We start from the raw sequence: 14,936 nt of genomic DNA, 5'->3' as shown, positions 1-14,936 counted from the left end.
CATCGCCTGCCTTCTCTACGAACAGACACAAAAAAAGTAACAAAACCGCTTCAGCTGCCCTTCTTACGATGCTTCCTGCGTTTCGTGTGTTTCCCTTATCGTTGTTCCTCCTTCTCTCTGTTTTTTTTTTTTTGACCCGGCAATGCGTATAAAGTATATTGGTCGCCTTCAGCCCAGAGCAGCGCCGAGTGACGCGTCTTCGAAGCGCCGTAATCATCTCCCCGCGCACGAGCGTATCCATATATGAATGAGGTCGCGGGGTCTCTCAATCACTGATCCAGCGTGCAGCACACAACGCCGCTGGCGACGGGTGACGGGGCGCCAAAGAAAAACCAAGAAGCTGCGGGCAACAAAAGCGCTGCTCTGGCGAAAACACGAAGCGCGGACAGAAAACAGACCGGCGAGGCCAGGATGATGCGCGGCCCCGGGTCCACCGGGGGCCCGCGGCACAGAGACCGCTGACAGCGCGACGTCAACATCGCGACCGGCATGTAATAAACCGGCGGGCGCGAGCACTCCTCGTACACGCAGCGCGCCTCGCTGATGCATGTTTTTCGCAAAATGAAAGGGGATGAAGCATAGGAATCACGCGGCAGGTTGGCTCACGAGCGGTGCAAACGTCGTCACACAACATGAGAAGAAAAACAAAAAACAAATAAGAGAGAAAGAGAGAGAGAGAATTTCATCTCGATCGGCCAGAACAAACCTGTGTGCGCACAATATGCCACGGAGTAATACTCACTGACGGTGAATGCACTCCAACTTGGTTCGCTCACCGGCTGTGCCGGTGTAATACGCACCACAGGTTTTCCCTTTCCCGTCTATTTAGATTTGCACTTGGTTGTCGTTTCTGGAAAGAACACCCGCACGCGAATATCGTCATCTTTTTCCGAAGGAAGTGAACTGTGGGAGCGGAAGCCTACTCATATAAGGTTGATTAAAATAAATCCGCTTCAGCATGAAATCACAAGAGGTACGAATAAGATTTAGGACAAGCTCGTATTCTCATCCAGCTGCAAAGTGTTTGACGAAAATAAATATTTTGAAACACACGAACTGTTGCTTAGCATACGGATACGAGTGCTAAACCTAAAGAGGTATTAGCTTTTTGGCGTTTCCTCCGTATCTGATGAAGCATGGCGGGAAACGTTCTTGGCGCATGGATGCGCTGCGAAAGCTCCTGCTTCGGTTTGCACTACTGTCACCTCATCACAAATGAGGTGCAAACCAAACATACGTCGAGGGTTGAAGTTTGCGCGGAGACGAATAGATATTCAAAGAATTGGGAATGGTTGCGTCGTCGCTTGAGAACACAACTTGTATATGCATTGTTGAAGCCCGACTGTGTGGAAAACCTCTTATGCGACCTATGGAGGACACCTTTTTTTTCGACACTTTCAATCTTTGTCGTTTCTTTATTAGGTCCTTTGTTACTAGGGAGAGCTTGCCTGCTGGTTGCCTTGGTGTCTTGCCTCCCACTTCAATTGCTGCTTCGGAAGCCAGCCTAGTTACGGTTTCATTCATTACCTCTATGTCATCTTCTTCTCTGTGTTCTAAGGCTGCACATTTGTTTGCAAGTTCCAGCCTGAATTTGTCTGCTTTTACCCTTACTGCCTCTACGCCGACTTGTTTCTTGTTGACCAATTTTACTCTTGACCAATTTTACTCAATACTCCATCAGGGAGGCCAATTTCTATACTGGTGAGGGAGTCTCTTTGTGCAAGCTTAGTGGACCTTCCTAATTTGGTTGTACCTGTATTAGTATAGCCCCACTTGCTCTCGGCACCTTTTGCCGGTGCCAGGCGTCCCCCCCCCCCCCCCCCCAAGCCTGCAGATGTAGTCCACTGGAGGAGGTCAAATTCAGGCACACCATCGCCAGATTAAAAAAAAAAAAAACTGATTTCGAACTTCCGACAATCGCAACCGAGCATTCGACATAGCTAAGTCAGATAATCGCGCAGGCGGTGAGGCTACCTTATCGCCGAAAAGTACAGCCCAGAGGGCTCTATATTCCTAAGAGATCCGTTGATTTATCCGCCTTTCTGCAGCTTTCGAAACCGTGTATACTAGTCATAATGAGAGGGAAGAAATGGGGGAGGAACTGGCCCCGTAGTTTTCCGGGAACGCTGCGGGCCTGTACGCTAGGAAGTCAGGAATGCTATGGCCTCATTTAACCTACAGTAGTGCCGTCTTCGAACAGTCAGACATCGTTTGAACATTTCGCGCGCGGAAGTAATTGACGGCCCAGCTACCGCCGTGCTCGCAATACAATTCCCGGAAATAAAAAAAAATACATTATGGGGTTTTACGTGTCAAAACCACTTTCTCATTATGAGGCACGCCGTAGTGGAGGAATCCGGAAATTTTGACCGCCTGGGGTTCTTTAACGTGCACCTAAATCTAAGTACACGGGTGTTTTCGCCTTCATCGAAATGCGGCCGCCGTGGCCGGCATTCGATTCCGCGACCTCGTGCTCAGCAGCCCAACAACATAGTCACTCAGCAACCACGGCGGGTTTCTGGAAATACAAACAAAAATACGCAAGAAAGAATAACTGGAAATGCAGACGAACGGAATGGACGTAAATACGATCGTTCTGACGTCATGAAATTCTGTGTGTTAACTTTACAAGTGGTGTCGCTACTTGCTTTTTTTTTCATATGCTTTGCGTGAATACTGTAAATCCTTATCGTCATTTTTCTTTGCACGAAGAGTGCTGCTTTTTGCACGAAAAGTGCTGCACAATTAGGGAAAGTCCAGACGAAGTAACGGGTCACAGACATATTGGTTATGAGTTTAAGGGTAATTGCAGGGATGGATGATGGACGCTGTTTCGCACCATTTTATTTTCCTCCTTATCTTACCCATATCGAGGGTATATAGTTCCGAGGATCCGCCAGCGTCGCGGCGAGCCGTCACTAGAGGAAATAATAAAGCAAAAGGAAAAGTTAAACGCAACTGTCGTTTTCACCACCCACAACTCGTTCCACGGGCATACAGACCAGCTGACTACAAATCGAATCCCTTTCCTGGTCCCTGGATCACTCTGAACAAAGAAGGCTGAACTAACGAAGCAATAGTGATGCGCGTGACCGTTGAATAGATTGTGACAACTGAACGCATATCGAGTTACCCGCGCGGGCACCAAATCGATGAGAACACTGGCCTTCACACCCCAGGAGATGCCGATAACTACTGCCATCCAAAAGGAGTGAAAAAGGCAGCAAAATGTTGACCGCCGAATAGCTGTCAAGTCTCAAGATTCATTTGGCCGCGATTTAGGAATGTGTATGAGCAGTGGTGGCATGGGCGGGGTAAAGGGGGACCCCTTTCCCACCTGGGTACGCGCCTGGCCTCGTGGTATGTGACGCGAATGCAGCGATGACTCGCAGGCTAATGCGACGTTTTGAAAGTGTTGAGGGAAGCATTGTGAGCAGAGGCGTGTGTAGAGAGAAGTATAGAACATAGCGATGCATGTTCAACGCTTCAACACCTCTGACAAACATGTGATCAATCAACCATCACCGTCACGCTACCCGCGCGATCACAGACACCTCTCACCGAGTTTAAGCAACGAGAAGTTCTTTGTGCTGTGTAAATTTATTTTGTCCTGCAGATGTTGTTCGTGCTTTTCCCCTCCGCGCCACAGCTGTGTGAGAGAAACTCTGCCACGTCTACTCGGCGAGACACCGACGCCAAACCCGGAGCAGAGGGAAAAAAAGCAACATCCACATGCTACATCCGAGTGACTGTAATGCGATGGCACTGTCAGGATTTTCAGATCAGACTGCCTGCATGATATAATCGCGTTTAAACCCTTGCTACTACACATATCCTGAACTGGTGTAAAGATCAGCCCACTAAGTCACCACTTCTGATTACACCCCCATCCCGGAATCGCCCCATTTCTTTATGGCACAATCTGAGGGATTAATCCAGTTCACTGTTACATTGTCTCCGCGATCGGCCGACGTTACTCAAAAGAAACTGGCTGACGGACAGACAGAAAACCAGAAGGGCGGGAAGGGGAAGAAAAAACAACAAATAAATGAATAGTAGTAGTAATAATAATAATAATAATAATAATAATAATAATAATAATAATAATAATAATAATAATAATAATGGGCTTTGTTATAAAGAACTGCCTTGTAAGATCCCCGTACTATTCTAGCATAAGTGCACCCTGCCCGCGCCTCTTGTTCGCTCTAAACAGGGGAATCGGAGGGTTCCAAAGGGAAAGCACAGCTGAATGTCAGCAACACCACTAACAGAGCGACTGCCGCACTACGCACTGCACGAACGTCGAAACCCAATTATGCATCTCTTAGGGACGTATCCCTTCCTTTAGGAACAGCTTTCAACGCACCATGATGCACAAACATTTCAATATTCGAAGGCAAAGAGCGCACTCTTGGCGCACTCTGGCGCAAATTCTTGAGCCTGATTTGAAAGCGTTGAAGCTGTTCAAATGTTCAGACAAGTATTCTATTTGTTATTGCGAATTCGGCAAATCGAACCGGTGCGCCCAATCATCGTTGCCTCAGGGCGCCCCGAAGCTTGCCGGTGCGGTTTGGCGAATTCGCTATCAATTTCCGACATTTTGAAAAAGCTGGCCATGTCTAGCGCGCCACCAAGATTTTTTCGAGACCACTGCGAAGATGTTATGATCAAAGATTGCAGGCGCATTCTACCCAGTTAGCTCACGCACTTCGGCATGTTCACTTTCCCAACCCGCCGCGGATATGCTTCTTCAATCGCAGCAAAGAGCATTGATCAACAATGGCATTTTCTTTTTTCATTCACTTACTCCATGCTCTTGCGGGGCCACACGTACCTTTCGAGCGAACCCCATTCCGCCTGCTCAGTACTTATCCCGGCGAGGCGCGATCTCCGAGACAGGGCGCCTTTTCGAAAATAAACAAGCTCTGTCACGTGCTGGTCGTGAAATCCCGCCGCCAAAAACCGTTGCCGGCGTTGGCGGGCGCACGCCCCTGCAAAGGGCGTCTTTGTCCCAGGTCTATACGGGGAATGCTAACAAGAAATGTTCCGACGTTGTTGGTCCATAGAATGGAGCGGCCTGCGGGCGCCTGGCCACTGTTTCTCGTTAGCTTTCTGCACAGCGAAGTCCCTTCTGCTTTCCGGCGCCTTTCTATTCCCCGTTATTTTTCTTCTACTTCAGTGCCAAGCGAAATAGATGGATCAATTCCATATATATTACATGACGTGGACAGCGCGCTCGAGAAAAGAACCGTTTGGCAAGGCTTATCCAAGCCAATTTTGCTTCAAGCTCCACTTTCTTCAAGTAGCAAGCACTTCCAAACATCATGTCAGCGAAGTGATGGAGTGATTTCAAAATGACCTCAGCAGCAACCTTCGACTCTGAGTAATCGAAAGACACATAAACAAGGATGTTGTACAGAAGAAACAAGATTCCTGCGAGAAAATGTATTTAACTGTTTCAATCGTTTCTACAGGAAGTTAGAATTAAACGGCGTGTACATGCGCAGTAGACCACGGTTGAAAACACGTCGTAATCTTTCCTGGAACATCGAAGGGAACTTTGTTTCTTCGGGATAGAGACCTGGGTCTAATGCACAGATCTTTTTTGTTTGAGTGCTGTTCACCATAGGCCGGCCACCCTTGGTAATAAGAGAGAGAAAAGAAGCGCCGAAAGGCAGAGAGGTTAATTATCCGGTTCGCTACTTTGCACCTGGATGAAGAAAAAAACGCTAGAAAAGATGAAGAGCAAGATAGTGTAACTAAAAAATATGTTCGTGGAAACAATATGAAGGTGCTTGGTAACGAATGGAGACTTTTATAGAGTCCCAATACTTTGGGGGAAAAAAGGAAAAAGGCTTTTAAAGGAACTCGGGCTGACGTCGGCTGGGACCAAAGTCCAAGGATTTTACTTTCCGTAAAGGTACGGTTGTCACGTTTTTTTTGTTTTTTTTCCAGCGTGATGTACAGCCCTGTTCTTCGTGCATGGGAACGAGGACATTCACAAAGACGATGCGCAATCAACTCCTTGCACCCACTAACTTCACGTTCGAAACTTCTGGTTATTCCGATGAATAAGAAGTACGCATTTGTGAATCCTACTCCTGGCTATAGACGCGACATCAGAGTTCCGTTATGTCGCAGCAATCTGTATGGAAAGTGGAGCATCAGGTGGTGATGCAGGGAACAAAGGCGATGGTTTGTATAGTCCGTCTAATTCCTCGAATGTAGCCGCCGTAAAGGAGACGACGACCGCACAGCATGCTTCTAAGCTCGATATCAACGAGGCGCGATTAACAGTAAGGATACGACTAGAACTCGTACGCGTACTTGCGCGTAATCAAGCAAGATGGTGAAGAAATATTAGAATGTGCCCCCTACAGTGCTGACCGCAATGTGCGTTGATATCGGGTGATTACGAGCCCTGTGGCGATAGCGCATAGCTGTTGTGGATGCGCACTTGGAATTAAGGTCGAGGCACGTTTGTACAACTTGGGTTTGTGTACTCCGTGTGGAGGTTCGTTCTAATATAGCGTTACCCAGTAACAGCAGGTAGTGCCTTAAGTGGACATTATGAGGATTGCCTGGCATCATGGTCTTACGAGCAGTTCTTGTGCAAAAAGTTTTTTGAATGCGGGCTATGATGCCGTGTGAGACATTTTCCCCCTTTGTTTGGTTCTTTTGGATATCCCCCGTCCCCCCTCTACATCAGTAAATAAAGGTATATGAACAGAGTGAATGAAGCCTCCTTTGTTTCTTTGATATTCCAAAATAGTAACGTAAACATGTAGGCAGCTTACACCAAAAAAATCAAGCCATATACTTCTTTCAACATGAGCAAACTTAAGATGTAATATGGCTCGATTAGTCAACCGATTAACGAGAAACATGTACAATGGTAATAACGTCCATCTCGCTTTCGTAGTAATGCCCACGTAAGCGTTGTTGAAGGCTGAAGTACGTTTTTCAAACGCACGCGCCATGCTAACAAGAGAGAAACTGCACCCGATTTGCCTCGGAAAATACCTTTCCCTTCCCAGTAATGCAAGTAGGTTATGCCTTGTCACACAGGTGGCGCTAAGTCCCATGAACCGCCGATGAACCGCCATGTTTGGAACGTATAAGCTTCTTTCTATTGTATAGAAGCTGCGCTACCAGGTACATGTATATATATATATATATATATATATATATATATATATATATATATATATATATATATATATATATATATATATATATATATATATATATATATATATATATATATATATATATATATATATATATATATATATATATATATATATATATATATATATATATATATATATGTTCAACCTGTAGCACCGAAATTGGCAGTAATACGCCTATGCATGCAGGCGAAGAACCGGCGGCGAACAGGCGAAACGTTATAATTAGGGGTGTGCGAATATTCGAAATTTCGAATACGAATCGAATATTTTCCTTATTCGAAGCGTATTCGATTCGAGAAATGCATATTCGGAAATTCCCGAATATTCGAGGACGGTCGAATAACGGTGGAAATGGCGAATATTAGGATGGACTGCGAATAATTGACTAATTAACGAATTGAATGCTTGCTCCGCATTCTCCTAAGAACATGTTTATTAACTGAGAACTTCGCATGATCCGCTCATTATCTGTATGGTCTGTTTCAGTATATCTGCTTCAGGCCCTTGAGACATGTTCAGTTTCGGTTTCTTTTTCACCGAGCTTTATAATTCGAATTATTTATGGAATGCTACATTGCCTTGAAGGTTGCAAAGGCAACTCAGGGTTTTCTAACATTTTTGCAAAATCTATCAAGACTCGTTATGCGGAGTGCGAATTTGATGAAGCGGCCAGCCTAGGCATGTTTCTTGATCCGCGCTTTAAGGCCACAGTTCATCAGGCATCTGGTCCGATGATGTGGCTGAAAGACCTTATGACAAGGGAGCTCCAGGCAGCTCTCTTGGAACGCAGTGGGGACACTGCCGTGCCAGCGTCGACTTCGTGTCCACTGGTGGCATCGAGTGTATGGAATACTTTTGACGATCTACTGTTGAACAAAGAGAAGACACATTTGGCATCCTCTGAGAGGGAAGTTACAGACTACGCAGAAAAGCCTCTTCTGGAAAGGGGTATGAATACTTGTGAGTGGTGGTAGTCCATTGGCAGCTTCAGGTACACGCTGTTAAGTGCACTCGCCCAGAAGTACTTGGCGATCCCTGCCACCTCAGTTCCTAGTGAAAGTCTTTTCTACCGGTAGAAATGTGACAGTGCATAGAGAGCGTTTACTTACTGACCATATTGAGCAGTTAATTTTTCTTCACGACAATCTGTAACAAGCGTTTTACCTGACTGAGAGCATTACCTGAGTCCATTATCTATAATGGGTGCCTCTTTAACCTGAAGCAGCCTTGTAAAGTGCAATATTATTTTTAAAAGGGTAATAAAGCTACCAATACATATTTTGCAATTTTTAATACTAAACATGTATTCGATATTCGATTCGATATTCGAAGACTGTTTTTCGCCTTATTCGTATTCGATTCGTATTCGAAAATTTCAATATTCGCACACCCCTAGTTATAATGAAGCGACGCCGCACTGCACGGGCCCTGCACTGTTTTTCACGGCGTGGTGAGTTCACTCGCAGGCGCATGCTATTCTTTTCCCGCTCGCCGCCGTGTAGCGGGGTCACGCAGGCTTGGGGGCCAAGTGCGTGAAGTCGGGCCAACCGGCGCCTCCCAAAACGGTGGGGCGGGAAAGGTTGCACGGAGCCGGGCTTTTGAGGCATCAGCCAGGCGTCGGGACGTAAGGTAAAAGCTCCATGTACACATACGGGAGGAGGGAAGAACGCACACTCCCCCTCCAAAAAAGAAAGCAAGAGAAAGAGTGAGTGAGAGAGAAGGCTTTCCATTAGCGTCGTAATTAAGCCAAGTCGGCGGGTCCATTTACGAGCGCACTTCACCCCGCCGGAAACTCTCCCCACTGGTAAGGCTTTCTTCCTTCCCGCACTGCTGCAGCACTCACGGTTCGTTTATTAGAGAAGCCGTTAAAGCGCCCTTGTGAAGGCGCATTCACAGCAGGGCCGCGCAACGCACGCGCCACGCAGCCACGGCTAAACTACCACGCTTACTGCGCGCCGTTGCGCGCCAGTTATAGCACGCGCTCGGCGCCGTTGTTCGCGCTGCCGCAGACCAATTGCATCGATCGACACTAAAGCCGGTGGCAACACAAGACTGTGCACGTTTTACGCGCAGCTTTGAAAGCGCGGCGCGCTAGGAAAAGCCCGGCAAGCCCCGAGCCAAACTTTCTGGGCGTGCATTTCAACGCAGCGACGAACCTACAGCCACCCAAACGACAGCACACACAAGGGCCACAGAAAGGTGGTCAACTGACCAAAACGAAACAAGGCAAGCGACGCGAGCGTTAGCAGGAAACTTGCAATGAGATTGCAGCGGCGCCAGCACTTCGCGCTGGCGAAATACTGGGCGCGCTGCAGCAACAGTTTGTTGTACATAGCGGAGATGTGCACCGAATTGAAAACTTCCGAGAGGAAGAGAGCAAGATGGAAGCACGAAAGCGTTTTATAATGTGATGTTAGGTAGGTCACGCGCCAAAGTTAATTTATAACGTAACTAAAACCATGTACTTCCTGAGAGGCCTGCTATATAGCTTATTCACAAGCGCAACTCAGCAAGTGCAGAAATTTAAAAAAAGTTACTGAACGTCGTTAGAAAACTTTCAATGACTTCTTTCTCTTTCTTCTTGATTTCTTTCCTGTTCATTTATTTTCCTTATTGTTATTATTATTATTAACATTATTGTTATTATTACTGTTAGTAACGTTCGTGTCCATAAATGCACCAACCGGAATGAATGAACCGCTCCGCACAGCTTCTACAGCCAGGCACGTACCCAGAATTTTTTTTCGAGGGAGGTGCCTAACCCAGGTAAATTTATCCTGCAAATGACGAGGAGGGGGGGGGGGTACCTTTTTTAGGTTAAATGTGAATAATGCCCATCGTTCGTCATAAAAACGCGTAATCCCGCTAAGCAGAAATAAACTAAGGTGTCTCTCACAGGTCTACTCACCCTTGTGAGTAGACCTTTCCTTTGCTTGAAAAACAAGGAACCACATCAAATGGACTCGAGCAAGAAAGAAGCGCAGGAAGAACACTGCCAAGAACAAGTAAACAAGCGATAATGTGGACTAACGATTTCTAGTAGTGTATTTTTTAATTAGCTATGGAAGAAACACAGATAAATATATTTTTGCGGAACAATCACAGTTGCTCTCGATCCCTCGTTTACTGCTCTACCAAGCGCCAAAATAGAGTCATATTGTTATTTGGGAACTTGCGTAACGATGCGTGTCTGCCAGTCCAGTTCAGCCGCGTAGAGCGCAGGACGCTGCGGTTCTAGACGTACTCCGCCCACGGCGGAACGTTAGCAAAACAACCACATCAGCACAGCAGAGAAGTGGCTACGTCAGGCGGTTAGACTGATAACGGTAGAAGCGTTATTCAAAACACACGGAATCCCTCCCCATTTCCGGTGGCATTTTCTCTACTTCATTTTTTAAACAAAAAAGGTGTTGATCTATAAATAGTTTCACAAGCAAGACTTAATTTTGTTAATTTTCGTTATTCTTTCCTGTTTGGCTGTTGCATCGGCTCTCTCATTTAGTACATCGCTTAATTTCTCAACTCCTTGCGACTCTTGTTTCCAGTTGCCCATTTTGCATGAAAAATGCTGTACAATTAGAGAAACATCCAGACGAGGTAACGGATAATATTCATATTGTTTATGGGTTGAACGGTTATTGCAGGCTTTGACCATAAACGCTGTGTCGCATGATTTTATTTTCCACCTTATCTAACCTATATCACAGGTATATGGTTCCGAGAATCTGCCAGCTCGAGGAAATGATGAAGAAAATGGAAAAGTTAAACGCAATTGGCTTAGACTGTTTTAGAATAGCGTTTGTCGCCTTACGTACGTTAAACGTAGTCACCTTTGCGTGGCATTACGGTGCGCGTCCTTTCAAGGCTTTTAGTTTACCGTACGCGAACGCAAAGGTATCCAAGCCAAGACAATCCATTACCAATCATCCTGTTGTTGGTATGCCGAAGCGTCTCGTTAGGCGTATGGGCGCCGGAATCGCTGAACGATCTCCTAAATTGGACGCGCTATGCGCTCATAACGAACGTTTCGAGTGAGTTTAGAGAAAGCGAAATCTCATTTCAATAGTTACTGGTGATCAAGGCGAGTCAGAGCGCAGCCATCACGAGAATTCAAGCTGAAGCGGGAGCCAAGGGTGCCGCCGTGTTCGACAACGCTATTCCTTAGCGTACGTAAACATTCGAGCGTTAAGCTCGCCAAATAACGTACGTTATCATAGCGCACGTAAGCCGCAGAAACCCAATAACGTTCAGAGCATGCGTAGTGATGACAACGCTTTTTCTTTACGTACGCAATGTCTTTAAATTTGGTTGCAAACGCTAAACTAAAACTGCCTATTGCCTCCGGCCGCAACTCGTTCCTCGAGCATACGGACCAGCTGCAGCTGACTACGAACTGAATCTCTTTCCTGGTCACTGGATCAGTCTAAACAAAGAAGGTTGAACTAAAGAAGCAACAGCAATGCGCGTGACTGCTGCAATAGATGGTGACAACTGAACGCATCTCGAGTTAATCGCGCGGGCACCGAATCCATGAGAAAACTGGCCTTCACACCCCAGGAGATGCCTATAACTACCGCCATCCAAAAAGAGTGAAAAAGGCAGCAATATGTGGACCGCCGAATAGCTGTCAAGTCTCAAGAATGATTTGGCGGCGCTTTAGGAATGTGTCCGAGGAGTGGTGGTGCGGGTAACCCCTCCCCCTTGTCCCTGGGTACGTCCCTTTCTACAGCGTATTACAGACGCAGGACAAAAGCGGCTTGTGCAAAGGTAGCGGCTGAAAGGTGAGCTATGAAGAAATTGAAAGAACATAGAAATTACGAGGGGGGGGGGGGGAATGCGTCGTAGCATATAACGGCGGGAAGCCCGCGCCGTCTCCATGGAGGAGCACTTATGCGAGCAGGGACGTGCCCTTGCGGCGCGTATTCCCCGACGATTCCGAAGTGAACCCGACTAGGCCAGGGATGAAACCGAAAGCGTGGGCGTCCGAAAAGTCGTGACGGTGAACTGGTTCCGCGTCGCGATACTCCACCCCATCTAATGTGGGCGTGTCTATGAAGCCCAACGTACTACACCTGCTACCGTTATTGGCTGCGCGTTGCCTCTCAAGAATAGCACGGATAGTTTGAAACTTTCTTTTTTTTCTTCCTTTTGGCCTTTGAAACGCTGAGAGCTACGGCGTTACGATTCCGCGGCCCCTGCCTGCCAATCTCGACGGTGCGACATATTTGATACCACAAAATTTTAATAAGCTTGTCATACATACAAGCGAGAAACCTAATGCCTGCACGAAAGCGCGGCAACCCATGCGAATAACAGTGCGGCGAAAATCTTGGATAACTGCGGATTAACGGCTAGAGCACTACGCGTTGTGCATCGACAGAGTGTCAGCCGCGTAAGCTCACAAAGTCATGCAAAGCACGAAAAAAGCAGAATGACGCGAACAAGAAAACAACGGTCCCTCTCACATGCCTGCCAAATATGTCGTAAATGCGACTGCCATATCATTAAATCAATATGGTATCGACGATGGCTTTCAAATTAGGACCACAGGGGATGAACGAATAGCGGGCGCCCTGATCGCAAGTCAATGATCTAAATACTGTTGCTGCACAAACGCCCATGAACAAGCGAGACCGACACCGTGCTACGAACAGTATGCGTTTGTGTATGCACGGCTATATCGGCACACCACACATCACTCTTCCACCTCTTTTTGTTTTTTTTTCGGCTAAACTTATTTGCGTACGTCCACCCTTGCATGATTTATCATTTATCATCTATCCAGGCGCGTAAATATCATCAGCGCATCCAAGAATAGGATGTTTATTTATATCGGTATTTACCATACGGTTATTTTTATTGAAAATAGATCTTTAATATCGCCTGTGGCAAATACCGCAATTCTGTCAAATCAGTTGGATTGTGTGAAGAACCGGACATCACCTGCACGACAAATCGCAGTGTGGTTTCGACTAATTATAGATGTTTCGTTAAACACCTTGGTAGTTTCACTTTCGTGCACGACATCCTGTTCTGAGCACCGTTTCGTAGCACGTATTTCTGTACGTTTGCATAATCTCCGGTGAAATGCACTGTTGTTCTAGTTGACTGTTCTCAGCACTGAATGTGTTTTTTTTTCCACATATCTGACAACTGTTATCGGGGAACATGAATGCATTTCGCTACAGAAATGGAAGCGGTACTTCTAGAAACTGGTGCTCGAAGCTAAATTGAACGCTTGTTTTTGCTTCTTTCTTTCAGTTTCTTTCGTTTAAGCCCGGTCACGCGCAGCGGCATTGGTTCTTTAGCTGGTTGTTGTTATATCACCGTGTAATGTGTTTGATTAGTCAGTGAAATAAATACAGATACTTAACGAAGCGTATTTTGTAGGCCACTTCCATATTTTCACATGTTCTGATCTTATTCGGGAAAGCACGGTTTCAGAGCAAGCTGTACTAGCTATCCTGATGCCCCAATTTGACCTATTATCAAATCAGTTAAATTAACCAAGGCGTCACTATTTTGGTAGTAAGAAATTATACCTTTTTATTGAAAATAAGTTTCTATACTTAACATTTGGAATTAAGACGTGTGTTGCAACAGATAAGTGGTCACTTACGTCTAACAGTACCCCTATATTCTATTGGGATTGGACAGCGGCTAGTGTGGTAGGTTATGGGTCGTTTGAGTGACAATGCTTCCCTCCCTATCCTTTCTTTCATTTCATCCCTTAACTTCAGGTATCCTTTGTGTAGGGCAGGAAACCGGAGGCCGGTTTCGTTGACTTCCCTACCTTTGATCTCTTTCCCTTCCTAATTCTACGCTTTCAACCCTTGCAACAATATCCGGCTTTGCATTGTACGAAGTTAACTGCTTTAGCAGTCACTTAAGGACGATGTTTGCTGTTCGCGACCACCAAAGTTAACGTGCCATTGCGCACACATCTTTTGCAATGACCGAAATGCCACAATACCCGACAGAGACATCAAAAGCGGACAAATCTGATAGGCTTCCCTTTGAAATGGCGGGAAAGACGAGCCCTGTGTTCCAAAAAAGAACTCGAAGAAGGGGCCACGATATCGGGTTCATCAATTTTCCATGGCTCAATGAACGAGTAGCGTGTGTAATGCAAAGCGACACAATGTAGCTGCCTTATCTGATATGGTTCACTTTATACGTGGGAGGCTCAGTGCCCGCGAATCCCGCAGAGTTCGATTTCACAAAGCTTTACGTCAGGGTCTTTGAGACCAGGAGCCTTAGCAGAGAAAAGACAAAGAACTATGATTATTGCTCTCTACTCGGGTTTCTTAGAATTAAACTGCTCTTTGCGAAAGAAAGAAAGAAAGAAAGAAAGAAAGAAAGAAAGAAAGAAAGAAAGAAAGAAAGAAAGAAAGAAAGAAAGAAAGAAAGAAAGAAAGAAAGAAAAGGGCGAATCCATCGAGGAGCCGTTCCCTGTATGTGTTACGAACGCGCTCACAGCTTTCTCTTTAGAGTTGAGCAAAGCAGCCATTTATATTTTTTTCACCCGGTGCGATAAGGAAACAAACTACATCGGCATTTTAGTCGCAGCGGTCGGGAAACTTTCCTCAGACAGAGAAAGGGAGAAAGAGCGCGATGCGAGACTACAAAGAAACGGCAATGGCGAGACAAGAGGACACGGTACACAGTAGTGCCGCCCAGCAACCGTGTCTAAGGAGAAAAGACAGCGAGTGGTTCTGCGCATGCGGTCTGAAGCCTTTC

The 14,936-nt window shown here is 46.1% G+C and overlaps 1 protein-coding gene across 8 annotated transcripts in view; it reads right to left on the bottom strand.

Moving 5' to 3' along the window:
- The window catches only part of LOC135904829 (uncharacterized), an 809,532-nt gene that overhangs the window by 190,252 nt on the left and 604,344 nt on the right, over window positions 1–14,936 (bottom strand). The gene's annotated exons all lie outside the window — the stretch shown is intronic.

Source organism: Dermacentor albipictus, chromosome 1, assembly GCF_038994185.2.
Source record: "Dermacentor albipictus isolate Rhodes 1998 colony chromosome 1, USDA_Dalb.pri_finalv2, whole genome shotgun sequence".
In the NCBI taxonomy this organism is placed as follows: Eukaryota; Metazoa; Arthropoda; class Arachnida; order Ixodida; family Ixodidae; genus Dermacentor; species Dermacentor albipictus.
Note: the sequence above shows the minus strand (reverse complement) of the source record. Positions and strands in the feature narration are given on the sequence as shown.